The sequence below is a fragment of the Muntiacus reevesi genome, chromosome 13 (genome assembly GCF_963930625.1).
Source record: "Muntiacus reevesi chromosome 13, mMunRee1.1, whole genome shotgun sequence".
Classification (NCBI taxonomy): domain Eukaryota; kingdom Metazoa; phylum Chordata; class Mammalia; order Artiodactyla; family Cervidae; genus Muntiacus; species Muntiacus reevesi.
The window spans coordinates 2,864,697-2,879,551 of NC_089261.1; the positions used below are offsets into that span (position 1 = coordinate 2,864,697).

The 14,855-nt window shown below is 46.1% G+C and overlaps 1 pseudogene; it reads left to right on the plus strand.

Moving 5' to 3' along the window:
* The first annotated feature begins 3,076 nt into the window (after window positions 1–3,076).
* LOC136146041 (adenylosuccinate synthetase isozyme 2-like) lies at window positions 3,077–5,476 on the plus strand (annotated as a pseudogene).
* The last annotated feature ends 9,379 nt before the right edge of the window (window positions 5,477–14,855 follow it).

Consider the following 14,855-nt stretch of genomic DNA (forward strand, 5'->3'; position numbering starts at 1 on the left):
CAGGACGAGACAGAGGAGCAGGAGCTGAGAGGCAAGCCCGTGGCTCTGAGCTGAGAGCTGTCGTGTCCTCTGGGGGCCCAGGTGCAGGAACGTCACCCTCCAGTGAGGACCCTGCTGCCCGCGTGGGCAAGAGCCCGGGAAGGAGGTGCCAGCCACCTGGCCAGGACCCTGATCTCTCAGGACCAGCCCCACAGCGCCCCCTGCTGGACTCAGACTCCTCCTCCCGCGCTTCACACCACAGCCCCCTGGAAGGGCTTCCTCACACTTGCAGGAGGGTCTTCCTGATGTCAGCGCCCAGGGCAGTAGAACGAGTCCCCTCCGTGTGGTTTCTGGTTAGTCATTGATCTCTCCAGGTCACTAATGACCAGCAGACTCATATGGAACGCTAATGTAATTTCAGATTCTCTGATGTCTCAGTTTGCGCTGCCTGGCTCCTGGGGTCACTACCAGAGCACAACAGCCTCAAAACAAATTCAAGGCTTCAAAGTCCCAGAGTGTCCATGGGTTATACCTGATCGTGATTCTGTCATGATTCTCCCAGGTTGAAACGTGGTTGATGTTGTGTTTGCAGGGTCTCCAGGAGGCGTCCCAGCTCCAAATGCCCATCTCTCTTCTTATTTCTGTTTTTGCCGAGAGAATATTATGTTCTTAGGGAAAACATGTCATTTTCTTGATTATGTCCAGATCCTGACAGTGTTTATTTGTGACTCCAATATATATAAGATGTTTTTAGTCTGGTTTCATAACCTTTCTGTTTAAAATGCTTGATGTAAGAGATTATGGCTATAAATAGGAATCTCATCATTTTTAGGGTATCCTCCTGCATTGCTGGACTTAGAAACCCTTTTGACCTGTTACCTGATCTTCAGTGGATACAGTCCAAGTTCATGTGTTAGACTCCATAGAATTAATAGGGGTGGTTTTACATGGTCTGTGTTGAAAAGAGTGATATTTATCCAATATCATCTCAAATAAAGAACCAGGGAGCGTAATTGGGAGAGGTTATGAGGGAAAAGAGGAGAAAATGAGCAAGTGATGAATCTGAGAGCCACGTCCTATTGGGGAGGGTCTTCCAGTACCTGGCGATGACAGGCTTCTCAGGATACAGTCCCCAGAGAAAGGGAGGCACCCAGCTTCCCTAAGTGTCAGGGTTCAGGGCAGAGCACAAAGCCGGGAGCAGGAGCGGGATGTGCAGTGGTCGGACAGCACCCCCCCCCCAAGGTCTCCAGGGCACAGACGCTGGACTTCTGCTTCTTCATCATCCTGCCAACTACCTGTGAGGGACCCTGTGTATCTGGGCACAGCGGGATTCTGTTTGTATTTGGAAACAGAGAGGAAATGAGTTATTATCAACAAACCCATAAAGATGGACCAGGATGACTCTCAAGTTCGGTTCTGGTTCATCACACATGGATGATCAGGGAGCATTTCAGCAGTATCAGGAACTATTTCTGTTTAGTTTTGCTTTTCCCTGAGACTTCACATAAATTGAATGCATAGTTGGGAGTAGATTCATCATGAAACAGAAGGTTTTTCAAGTGTAGTAGGTATTTATGCAAGGTGTATGACTTGAAAATTCTCCAAGAGGAAGATGACAGGCTGTTTCTCCTCTCACTTTCCCAGCTGTCTGTTCCCTGTCCTCCCTTCAGGACCGGGATGGACAGAGCCCAGCCCAACGGCTGCAGGTCTGCAGACCCAGGAAGCCCAGGGCAGGCCGGCCACAACCCCATCTTCCTGCGGCCCCACCACAGTGAGGCCACAGGCCCTGATGGTCCAGGTCTCTGCAACAGGAGGACCATGAGTGACTGTCCAGTTTGATCTCAGAAAAAATAAAGAAGTGGGACGTGGGACCTGGAAAAAATGTTTCTGCAGTTGAGGTGCCATCAGATAATTCATAGACAGAGAACCTGAGGCAGAAGAAAGCATAGCCTGTCTTGAGAGGCAGCCAGGGCCTTCTCTGCTGACCCCTCAGGACTCACCTTGTGTGAGGGCTCAGTTCATTCTGAAGGAAGAAAAATCCCCATATCTTCTCCATCCAGTTACTAGGAGCCTGGAGGACCAGGAGTTTTAGAAGATGCCGACCTGTTAGCAGCACCGTGGAAACGAGGAGGGAGCAGGGAGCAGGAGCCAGAGCTCCTGTCAGCATCTGAGCTGAGGACCGGTCCCTGCAGCCCAGACCCACACTCTGTGGGACGCGAGGATGGAGATGAGGAGGAGCAGGGCTGCGCTGGAGCGTTTCTGCTGAAGACACAGCACCTGCTCTGGGGAATTTACTCCAGAGGTTGAGGGAGGGGCAGGTGGGCTCTGTAGTCAGATATGTGGGTTCCTGGGATGCCTGCGCTGTCTCGGGTCACAGCACGATCCTGTGTGTCTCCTCCCTCCCTTCACAGAGGTCTCTCTGCAGAGAGGCCTTCCTTGGAAACGCTTCTATGGAACCGTCTCACTGAAACCAGACTCAGAGCCAAAGTCCGTGGCCCAGCGGGTTTTATCTCACTTCTTCGTCATCTGACCCACTGCGGGAACCTACAGCACAGTAATAGTCAGCCTCGGCCTCCGGCTGCAGCCCAGAAACGAGCAGGAGCCCTGCACTGGCCCAGGCGTCTTTGGATCCAGAGAAGCGGCTGGGGACCCAGAGCCCTGGTGCTTTGGGGAGTCTGAGTTGTAGGACAGGAGGTACCGGGGAGGACTCCCTGGCTTTTGCTGGTACCAGGTTATGGGCAAGCTGCCACCACTGTAGCCGCTGCTCGGGGTGCAGGAGAGTCTGGCTGATGCTCCGGGAGACGCGGACAGGGAGGCGGGCTGAGTCAGCCCAGGCTGGGAGACGGAGCCTGCAGACACAGACACGGGGGCAACGGGGTAGGAGCTGCGGGAAAGGTTCCCGGAGTCTGCGCCCCGGGGGCTGATGCAGGCCGGGACAGGGCCCTGGTGCGCGGGGCCATCACTACCTGTGCAGAGAGAGAGGGGCACGAGCAGGAGAGGAGTCCAGGCCACGGGGTCACAGGACGCTGGTCCCCACAGTGCGCTGGGCTGCCCCAGGCCTCCTGTTCTCCCCCAGACTCTGAGAGGAGGGGCTGCCATGCAAATGGGGCCCACCCAGGGCCCACCCAGCCCCTCCTTGACCCTGGGGCTGGATGGAGCTCAGCTCAGGCCCAGACTGTAGGCAAGGGAGGAGCTCCCCCCTCGGCAGCCCCTGGAGGAAGGCCCTGCTGAGACCTCGCGGGTCCCTGCTCAGGGCTCCCTGCAGCCAGAGAGGACGCACTGCGGAGTCCCTCCAGGAGCACAGGCCCCGCCCCCAGCCCAGGTTTTGGACTGAGTGGTGCTCCCTAAGCAGCTGTGTAAGGACCCTAGGGCAGTCCCACACCACCCCCTGCTGGTAACATGTGGAAAATCTTTGCAGAAAAAGGGAATGAAATTCTAAGTTCTCTAAGAAAGTACAACATTTGTTCTAGTAGGGAAAATAGTAAACAGATGAAGATGCTTAGAAGAAATAGAATATTTTGTCGTGGAATTATTTCACAAAGAGACATAGTGGATCCTTATTTAGCGTAAATATCTAACTAATTTCAGGAGTTATATGCTTCCCATACATTTGATTTGTATTTTTATAAGCATTGAAAAAGATGTAAAATTTGTGGCTCTTTGAGAAAGCAGTTAAAGTGTTTTACATACAACCCATAAATAAAACACATAACAGGGAAATTTATAGGACTTCCCTTGTTTTCCTGTGTTTCCGGATCTGCCTGTTGATGAAAGGGACATGGTTTCAGTGTCAGGTCCAGGAAGCTCCCACATTCTGCAGAGCAACTCAGCAGGAAAGCAGAACTGCTGAAGCTCCCCGTCCCAAGCAGGTGCTCTGCAACAAGAGAATCCACCCGAGTGAGAAGCCAGTTGAGTGAAATGAAGAGCGGCTGTGCCGCCCCGCAGCAGGAACACAGCCCTGGAGCAGTGAAGGCCCAGCACAGCCATCAGTCAATCAATCAATCAATCAAGTTTAAAGAAACAACCGACAACCAAACCAGGAAAAGGGAATACTACAAACTACTATCATTTAATATTGATTCAAATACTCTACACAAAATGAAAAATTAGAAAATTAGAAAAATTCTAATATCAGGTTAAGAAATTGACAGTGTTACCAATGTTATTTTTTCAAATATATGTTATATTTTATACTAGACTCTCAACCTTAAATTTACAGAGCAATCCAGTTCACACACTCTCAGCCGCCCCCGACCCCATCAGGCTCTTCTCGTGTCTCTGGACCCAGGGCCTTGCCGAGGCCAACCTGGGGGCATCCTCCTTGTCCAAGGCGACTGAGGCCGCCCCAGGGAGCAGCCTGGAGGGAACCTGGTGACCCTGGTGCTCGGTGGGCAGCGGGTCAGTGAAGGCAAGGGGAAGGTGGGGGATCTGCTAGTGCAGGACACCATCGCTCTGTGCCAGTGCCGGGGAGGAAATAACGCTGGCCTGAGCAGTTGTAGATACTGTGGAGGGTGATTGTCGTCTTTTACCCAGTGGAATAATTACCCAGTGGAATAATTCCAGCTCCCAGTGGAGCCTGAATATTACTGCATTCATTGGAAACGATGTGGTAATTCATCTAGCTGGATTGCTTGAAAAGTAGAAAAAAAACATTGAAAAAGGGAAAGGTCTGGAAGGCTGGAACAAAGGCTTCTCATACCTGCCAGAGCTCATATTGTGCTTGATTTTCATCAAACAGCTGGTGGTATCCAGGAACAACAGAGAGGAGAACAAGCAGGAAAAAATTGGGGTACCACAAAAAGGGCATGTGCCCCGTTCATTCTTCCAAAGAGGACAAGAGTGGACTTAGGATTTGTGATCTTGATTCTGACTTTGATGGCTTTTCTGAGTGGTTCCAAGGTCTGGTTAGCCACTACAAATCTCTATACCCCACTTTGGAAATAGACACTGAAGATGAATTCCAAAAATTCAAGGGTTATATGGAAAGGTATATGCAAGATATATGGAGTTTACTTCCTATTTGAGGCTTTCCATGGACCAATCAAAGAAAATCTTGGTAGAAGGTGCAAATGCAGAACTGCTAGATACTGATTTTGAAATTTCTCCTTTCATAACCTCTTTGAGCTGTACAGTTGGCGGTGTTTGTACTGACTTGGGTATGCCCCCTTAAAATGTTGGAGAAGTGTATGGAGTTGTCAAAGCTTATACAACTAGAGCTGGGATTGGTCCCTTTCCTAGAGAGCAAGACAATGAAATTGGAGAATTATTACAAACAAGGGATAGAGAGTTTGGTGTAACTACAGGAAGGGAAAGATCAGTCTGGTTGGACCTTGTTTTGATTAAATATTCTCATATGATTAATGGATTTACTGCATTGGTACCCAAAAATTTTGATATTTTGTACATATTTATGGAAATCAGAGTTGAAGTTGCATACAAGTTAGATGATAAGATTGTAACTCACTTCCCAGTAAACCAACAACCCTTAAATAAATGAAATTAATTGTAAGACCCTCCAGAATGGAACACAGAGATATGAAATGCAAGGACATTTAAGGAACTACCTATTAATCCCCAGAATTGTTTGATTTATTAAAGATGAAGTTCAAATTCCACTCAAAATGATTTGCTTAGATAAATCCAGAGTCTAGATTTAAGTCTTTTAAGGATTTCCAGTGATACAAGAAGCATTCCTGGAGAGGTGGGGAAAGGGCTTTCTTAAATATTTCATTTATGATCTAAGAATTCCAAGAATAAAGACATTGAAGTGAGGTTTAACCCCTACAGTTGTTTCCAATCTTTCAAGATGGATGGCTGGTGTGGAGATACATTTTGGCAATTTGCAGTGTCAGCTGCCTTAGCAGCCATGATTGCCAAATCATTTGTTGTCCCTCCTGCTTATGGTGTCATATTTTCTTTTAATTTTAGTAATAATACAATCAATGTTGTTTGAAATCAGATAGAACGATCTCTGTTCATTTCCAAGGCAAACCATTCAATATCACGGTAATCCAAGTCTATGCCCTGACCAGTAATGCTGAAGAAGCTGAAGTTCAACGGATCCATGAAGACCTAGAAGACCGTCTAGAACTAACACTCAGAAAAGATGTCTTTTTCAATATAGAGGACTGGAATGCAAAAGTAGGAAGTCAAGAAATACCTGAAGTAACAGGCAAATTTGACCTTGGAGTACAGAATGAAGCACGGCAAAGCCTAATGGAATTTTGCCAAGAGAATGCACTGGTCATAGCAAACACCCTCTTCCAACAACACAAGAGAAACCGCCACACATGGTCATCACCAGATGGTCAATATCAAAATCAGATCGATTATATTCTTTACAGCTAAAGATGGAGAAGTTCTATACAGTCAGCAAAAGCAAGACCAGAAGCTGACTGTGGCTCAAATCATGAACTCTTGATTGCCAAATTCAGACTTAAATGGAAGAAAGTAGGGAAAACCACGAGACCATTCAGTTATGATGAAAGTGGTAAATACATTCAAGGGATTAGATCTGATAGACCTAGATCTGATAGAGTGCCTGAAGAACTATGGATGGATGTATGTGACCTTATACAAGAGGCAGGGATCAAGACCATCCCCAAGAAAAAGTAATGCTAAAAGGCAAATGATTGTCTGAGAAGGTCTTACAAACAGCTGTGAAAAGGAGAGAAGCAAGAGGCAAAGCAGAAAAGGAAAGATATACCCACTTGAATGCCAAGCTCCAAAGAACAGCAAGGAGAGATAAGAAAGCCTTCCTCAGTGATCAATGTAAAGAAATAGAGGAAAACAATAGGATGGGAAAGACTAGAGATCTCTTCAAGAAAATTAGAGATACCAAGGGAATATTTCATCCAAACATGGTCACAATTAAGGACAGAAATATTATGGACCTAACAGAACCAGAAGATATTAAGAAGAGCTGGCAAGAATACACAGAAGAACTGTACACAAAAGATCTTCATGACCCAGATAATCACGATGGTATGATGATTCACCTCGAGCCAGATCCTGGAATGTGAAGTCAAGTGGGCCTTAGGAAACTAGGGATTACTGAGTTGAAATGTGACAAAAACTACGGTGTTCAGAGGTAAAATCTGACAGAAACTAGGGGATTCTGAGGGAAAATCTGACAGAACCTTCAGGATTCTGAGATGAAATCTAAGAAACAAGAGGGTTCTGAGGTAAAATCTGACAGAAACTAAGGGGTTCTGAATTAAAATCTGACAGAAACTCGAGGCGACGGGGTCTGAGGAAAAGTCAGACAGAATTAGGGATTATTGAGATCAAATCTGACAGAAACTAGGGGGTTCCGAGGTAGAACCTGAGAGAAACTAGGGTTTCCTGAGGTGCTAACTGACAGAAATTACGAGCTTCTGAGGCAAAATCTGACAGAAGTTAGGGGGCTCTGAGGTAAAATCTGACAGAAACTAGGGGGTTGTGTGGTAAAAATCTGACAGAAACAAAGGGATTCTGTGGCAAAATCTGACAGAAACTATGCAGTTCTAAGGGGAAATTTGACAGAAATTAAGGGATACTGAGGTAAAATTGAACAGAAACTATAGTCTTCTGAGGTAAAATCTGGCAAAAACTAGGGCATTCTGTGGTGAAACCTGAAAGAACTAGGGGGTTCTGAGGTAAAATATGACAGAAACTAGGGATTTCCTAGGTAAAATTTGACAGAAATGAGGGGGTGCTGAAGTAATATCTGACAGAAACTAGGGATTACTGAGGTGAAATGTGACAGAAATTAGGGGATTCTGGGGTAAAATCCGACAGAAACTAGGGGTTTCCGAGGTAAAATCTGTAAGAAACTAGGTGGTTGGGGGGGGGGGGGGAGGGTCGGTTCTGATGTTAACCTTGACAGAAATTAAGGGGTTCTGTGGTAAAATCTGACAGAAACTATGGGATTCTGATGTAAACTCTGAGTGAAACTAGGGGCATTCTGAGGTAAAATCTGACAGAAACTAAGGGGTTCTGTGGTAAAATCTGACAGAAACAAGGTGGTTCTTAGGGACAAATCTCACAGAAACTAGGGGGTTCTGAGGTAAAATTTGACAGAAATGAAGGGGTTCTGAGGTAATATCTAACAGAAACTTGGGATTACTAAGGTGAACTGTGGCAGAAAATAAGGGCTTCTGAGGTGAAATCTGACAGAAACTAGGGGGTTTTGAGGTAAAGTTTGACAGAAAATAGGGACTCCTGAGGTAAAATCTGTGAGAAAGTAGGGGGGTTGTGAGGTAAGACTTGACAGAAACTAAGGGGTTCTGTGGTAAAATCTGAGAGAAACTAGGTTCTCCTTAGGTAAATCTGACAGAATATAATGGGTTTTGTGGTAAAATCTGACATAAACTAGGGGCTTCTGACATAAAATCTGACAAAAACTAGGGTGTTCTGGGGTAAAATCTGACAGAATTACATGCTTCAGAGGTAAAATCAGATAGAAACTAGATGATACTGAGGTATAGTCTGAGAGAAACTAGGGACTCTTTTTGTAAAATCTGACAGAAACTAGGGGATTCTTAGGTAAAATCTGACAGAAATCAGGGGATATGTAGGTAAAATGTTACAGAAACTGGAGGCTTCTGAGGTAAAAACTAGGTAGAAACTAGGGGGTATTAAGGTAAAATATGACAGAAACTAGGGGCTTCTGATGGAAAATCTGACAGAAGCCAGGGGCTTCTAGGGTAAAATCTGACAGAAACTAGGTTGTCTCTGTGGTAAAATCTGACAGAAACTAGGGGCTCCTGAGGTAAAATCTGTGAGAAACTAGGGGGATTCTGGGGTAAACGCTGACAGAAACTGAGGGTTTCTGTGGTAAAATCTGAAAGAAACTAGGTTTTCCTTAGGTAAATCTCACATAGCATAGGGGCTTCTGAGGAGGAGAAGGGGACGACAGAGGATGAGATGGTTGGATGATATCATCGACTCAATGGGCATGAGTTTGAGCAAGCTTCAGGAGTTGGTGATGGACAAGGAAGCCTGGCATGATGCAGTCCATGGGATCGCAAAATGTCAGACAGGACTGAGCAACTAAACTGAACTGAGGTTGAAATCTGACAGAAACTAAGGGGTTCTGTGGTAAAATCTGACAGAAATTAGATGACTCCGTGGTAAAATCAGACAGAAACTAGGGGATTCTGAGCTAAAATCTGACAGAAACTAGGTGGTTCTGAAGTAAAATCTGACAAAATTACAGGCTCCAGAGGTAAGATCGGATAGAAACTAAGTGATACTGAGCTATAATCTGAGAGAAACTAGGGACTCCTTTGGTATAATCTGACAGACACTAGGGGGTTCTGACATAAAACCTGAGAGCATGTAGGGAGTCTCTGAAGTAAAATCTGGCAGAAATTAAGGGATTCTGTAGTAAAATCTGACAGAAACTAGATTCTCCTTAGGTAAAATCTGACAGAAACTAGGTGGTTCCGTGGTAAAATCAGACAGAAATTAGGGGGTTCTGAGGTAAAATCTGATAGAAACTAGGTGGTTCTGAAGTAAAATTTGACAGGATTACAGGCTCCGGAGGTAAAATCTGATAGAAACGAGGCAATACTTAAGTATAGTCTGACAGATACTAGGGACTCCTTCATCAAAATCTCACAGAAACTAAGGGCTCCAAGGTTACATCTAACAGAAACTAGGGACCCCTTAGGTAAAATCTGACAGAAACTAGGGCATTCTGAAGTGAAATTGACAGAAACTGGTCAATGGTTGTCTGAGGTAAAATCAGACTGAAAGTGGGATTCTGTTGTAAAATCTGACAGAAACTAGGGGGTCTGAGGTAATATCTGACAGAAACTGGGAAGTTCTGAGGTACAATCTGACAGAAACTAGGATGTTCTCAGGTAAAATCTGAGAGAGTGAAGAGGTTCTGAAGTAAAATCTGAAAGAAACCAGGCATTGAGAGATAAAATCTAACAGAAACTAGGAGATTTTGAGTGAAAATCTGACAAAAAGATGGAGGTTCTGAAGCAAAATTTCAGAAAATATGAGGTTCTTAGGTAAATTAGGGAAACTAGGAGATTCTGAGGTTAAATCTGATGAAAACTAGGAAGTTCTGATTGAAAAACCAACAGAAAGAAGGAGGTTCTCAGCTAAAATCTTAGAGGACATCCAGAGTCTTCCTGTGACCCCAAAAGGTACAGGCCTACCAGGAAGCCACACTGCTGAGGACAGAGACCTCGTGCCCCTCCCTCTATATCTGAAGTAAATTCATCATAGCAAGTGCTGTATCTGAACAAATGATCCCAGCGTTACTGAGTCGAAGCCCTCTCTGCTCATCACATGACAGGCCAATGAATTGGAGGAGATGTGTTATGGCAAGGAATATGACTTTATTCAGAATGCGGGCTCACTGAGATGACATATTAATGTCTCAAAATAACCAACTCCTAGAGGTCAGAAGGCCAGGTTCGTTTATATTACCAGAGAGTGACGTGGTGTAGAAATACAGTCAAAAGGCCGAATAGAGAGGGATAGGCTCTGAGGAAGCAAAGTAAATAGGGCCACTAGTCTTTAAAACATCTTAATGAAGGGCCAGCCTTTAGAAGGAATGTGTTAATCTCTTCTCTTCACAGGTGAGCAGAAGTCAGATTTTGTCTCATAATAAAGACACTTCAGTTTAGCAATCAGGCAGAGGACTAGGGTCTTCTGATTGTCACTTTTCAGTCAATAAATCCTGTCTAATTCTTTGAGAATCCAGCACGCCTGGACCAAAGACTGCAGCACGCCAGCTTCCCTGTCCATAGCCAACTCACGGAGCTTGCTCAAACTCATGTCCTTCAAGTCAGTGAGGATATCAAACCATCTCATCCTCTGTCATCCCCTTCTCCTCCTGCCCTCAATCTTTTCCAGCATTGGGGTCTTTTCCAATGAGTTGACTCTTTGCATCAGGTGGCCAAAGTATTGGAGATTCAGCTTCAGCATCAGTCCTTCCAATGAATATTCAGGATTGCTTTCCTTTAGGATTGACTGGTTTGATCTCTTTGGTGTCCAAGGGATCCTCAAGAGTCTTCTCCAGCACCACAGTTCAAAAACATAAATTGTTTGGCCCTCAAACTTCTTTATGGCCCAAATCTCACATATGTACATGACTACTGGAAGAACCATAGCTTTGTCTATGAGAACCATTGTCAGCAGGTGATGTCTCTGCTTTTTAATATGCTGTCTAGGTTGGCCGTAGCTTTTCTTCCAATGAGCAAGTTTCTTTTACTTTCCTGGTTGCAGTCACTGTCCACAGTGAATTTGGAGCTCAAGAAAATAAAATCTGCCACTGTTTTCACTTTTCCCTCATCTGATTCCATAAAGTGATAGGATGAGATGCCATGATCTTCATTTTCTGAAGATTGAGTTTTAAACAAGCCTTTTCACTCTGCTCTTTCACTCTCATCAACAGGATCTTCACTTTCAGCCATGAGGGTGATATCATTTACATATCTGAGGTTGTTGATATTTCTCCCAGCAGTCTTGATTCCAGCTTGTGATTCATCCAGCCCATGATGGGCCCGTCATTTCCATGATGTACTCTGCATATATGTTAAATAAGCAAGGTGACAACATACAGCCTTGACGTCCTTTTTTCCCCAATTTCGAACCAGGTCTTTGTTCCATATCCAGTTCTAACTGTTGCTTCTTGTCCTGCATACAGGTTTCCCAGGAGGCAGGTAAGTTGACTGCTATCCCCATCTCTTTAGGAATTTCTCACAATTTAGTTTAAACAAATCACAATTTAGTTTATTGTGATTCACGCAGTCAAAAGTTTTAGCCAAAGAATTGATGCTTTTGAACTGTGGTGTTGGAGAAGACTCCTGAGTGTCCCTTGGACTGCAAGGAGATCCGACCAGTCCATCCTAAAGGAGATGTTCATTGCAAGGACTGATGCTGAAGCTGAAACTCCAATACTTTGGCCACCTGATGCGAAGAGCTGACTCATTTGAAAAGACCCTGATGCTGGGAAAGATCGAGGGCGGGACGAGTAGGGGATGACAGAGGATGAGATGGTTGGATGGCATCACCGACTCAATGGACATGGGTTTGGGTGGACTTCTGGAGTCGGTGATGGACAGGGAGGCATGGTGTGCTGCAGTTCATGGGGGTGCAGAGAGTCGGACACGACCGAGCGACTGAAGTGAATGAAGCAGAAGTAGATGTTTCTCTGGAGTTATCTTGCTTTTTCTATAATCCAACAAATGTTGACAATTGGATCAGTGATTCCTGTGCTTTTTCTAAATCCAGCTTATACATCTGGAGTTCTCAGTTCAAATTCTGTTGAAGCCTAGTTTGAAGGATCTTGAGGCTTTCCTTGCTAGCATGTGAAATGAGCGCAATTGTACAGTAACTCCTCCAAATAAAACACAAACGTCAGTGAAAAAAATATTGCCTTACTCACACCCTAAAATCCTCTTTAACTAAGTTTTCAAACCAGTAATGGTGCATGTTTTTCTACAGCCTCAGATCCACTCACAGTGAAGCTGACCACGTGCTTTGGCCCTTCTGCAGGTCCTGGCTGTATCACTGACATTATTATGTTTCATCTGTCACCGAGAAAGGATGCACAGCTTGAGAGTTGCGAGTTAAGTTTTATTTGGTGCAAAATGAGGACTGCAGCCCAGAAGGCACCATCTCAGATAGCTCTGAGAGACTGCTCCAAAGCGGCAGGGGAGAAGGTCAGTATCAAAAGTTATGGTGACCGGGAGTGCAATACCATTAACCACTCATTTTACAAAAGGTTTTTTGCTAGTCATGAGGATCTGATGTCACCATGAAAGGATTTAGTGCTTCTCTAGATATGAATCAAAGCAAATTGGAAGTGGTCAAACAGTAAAAGGCAACAGTGAACATAGACATTTTAGGAATCAGTGAACTAAAATGGACTGGAACGGGTGAATTTAACTCAGATGACCATTATATCTACTACTGTGGGCAAGAATCCCTTAGAAGAAATGGAGTAGCCATCATAGTCAACAAAAGATTCCGAAATGCAATACTTGGATGCAATCTCAAAAATGACAGAATGATCTCTGTTCATTTCCAAGGCAAACCATTCAATATCACAGTAATCCAAGTCTATTCCCTGACCAGTAATGCTGAAGAAGCTGAAGTTGAATGGTTCTATGAAGACTTAGAAGAACTGCTAGAACTAACACCCAAAAGGATGCACAGGTGTGGCTGCAGCCAAGCTGTCCCCTCGCTGACAGCATGGCTAATGTTTCCAGCACAGGTGAGTGTGGCCATCTGTCCTAGGATGTAGTCACTGAATGTGGCTGAGTCAACCCTGCGAGAGCCTTGGTCCTTGTCAGGGGCCAGAGAAGAGCCTGAGAGCAGGACACACTCCCTGTGCAGGAGAGGTGAGGAGCAGAATGGGGGCCTCATAGGTGAGCTCACCCAGACCTCCCACCTCAGTCCCTGAGCTTCAGGACAGAGAGACACTGTGACTCTCGTATGGGAACATGGACCTTCTCTTTCCTTGGGGACACTGGGCTCCTGAATCTTCCCAGGGCCCTTCCCCTGTCCCCCCATCCAGTCACCTGTGCAGAGAGCGACCAGGGTGAGGAGCAGAGGGCACCAAGCCATGGTGGGCATGGTCAGGGCGTCCTGCCTTCTGTGGCCCCACAGCTGAGCAGCGCGTCCCCACACCGCTCCTTCCCCTCTTCATACACTGAGAGGGGGAGGGGCCTTTCATGGAAATGAAACCCCCCTCTCTGATCCGTCCCTGGGCCCTGGTTCCTGTGCCTGTGCTGGAGGGTGGCCAAGGGGCGAGCAGGGGCGGTGATGTGGGCGGCCCATGGGTGGGAGGTCACAGCTGGGAGCCCTGAGCAGAAGCCCCTGGGCAGTGCCAGGGGACTGTTTCCCAGCTCTCAACCCCAGACCCACAGCAACGGGCGACCAGCTCCCCCTGGTGTCCAGGCCCCGACACCCATCCTGTGACCTAGTGATCAGGGCCTCAGGGACAGCTCCTGCACCCGGCTCTGTGCACTGTCCCCTCCTTAGGGCCAGATCAGGCGCCCCTCATGTGTTCCCTGTGACCTCAAGGCTGTCTGAGGGCTCACCTCAGACCACTCAGGCAAGTCTGTCCATAGCGCCCTAGGCTGCTCAGAGGTCAGGACTCAGGGGTTGTCTGGGACACAAATTTCTTTCAATCAGGATCGAGTCACCATCGTTCACGACAACGCCATGGATGTAGCTCCCTGGCTGTGCAGGGCATTGGATTCTTTCCTCTTCTGTTAGAAGTTAACTAGTATGTCTTACACGCACACACACATGCACACACACACACACACACACACACACACACACACACACCACTCAAGGTCCTTTCCAAGGGACAATGTCATTTTGTTCTTAAATATACTCCTTGACCCAATTGTACTTTTTTGCTGCTCTCCTCTTTCCTATGTGAGCTACATAAAACGTATCCTGTTGGGGTCCTTTAATGGGCCGTAACCTGGTGGTACGGAGTCGACGATGAGAAAGTGAAAGAGAGAAAGAGAAAGGGAGAAAGAGAGAGAGAAAGAGAGACAAAAAAGACCCGGGGACCTAAGCTCTGATGGAGCAAAAGTGCTTTAATGATTTTTCTATGAGTATATATAGGCTACAGTACAAGAAACTTCTTTCGGGAATGATAGAGATCAGAAAACCAAATGTACACCAACCGTTACCAAGGGAACAAGGGGTAAAGTTAGTCACAAGGTCAGGACACAATCCATATCTCAAGAAAGGGGAAGGAGACTAAGCTGTTTTGTCCTAAAGAGAATGTTTACTAAAGGAGACCCACGCCTGCCTCACACAGTGACCTCAGTCCCTGGGAGCAGCGTGCTGTTCCGCTTGAAGAGGGACAAAGGACTCATGAGAGACAGCACGTAGGAACCCTCCCG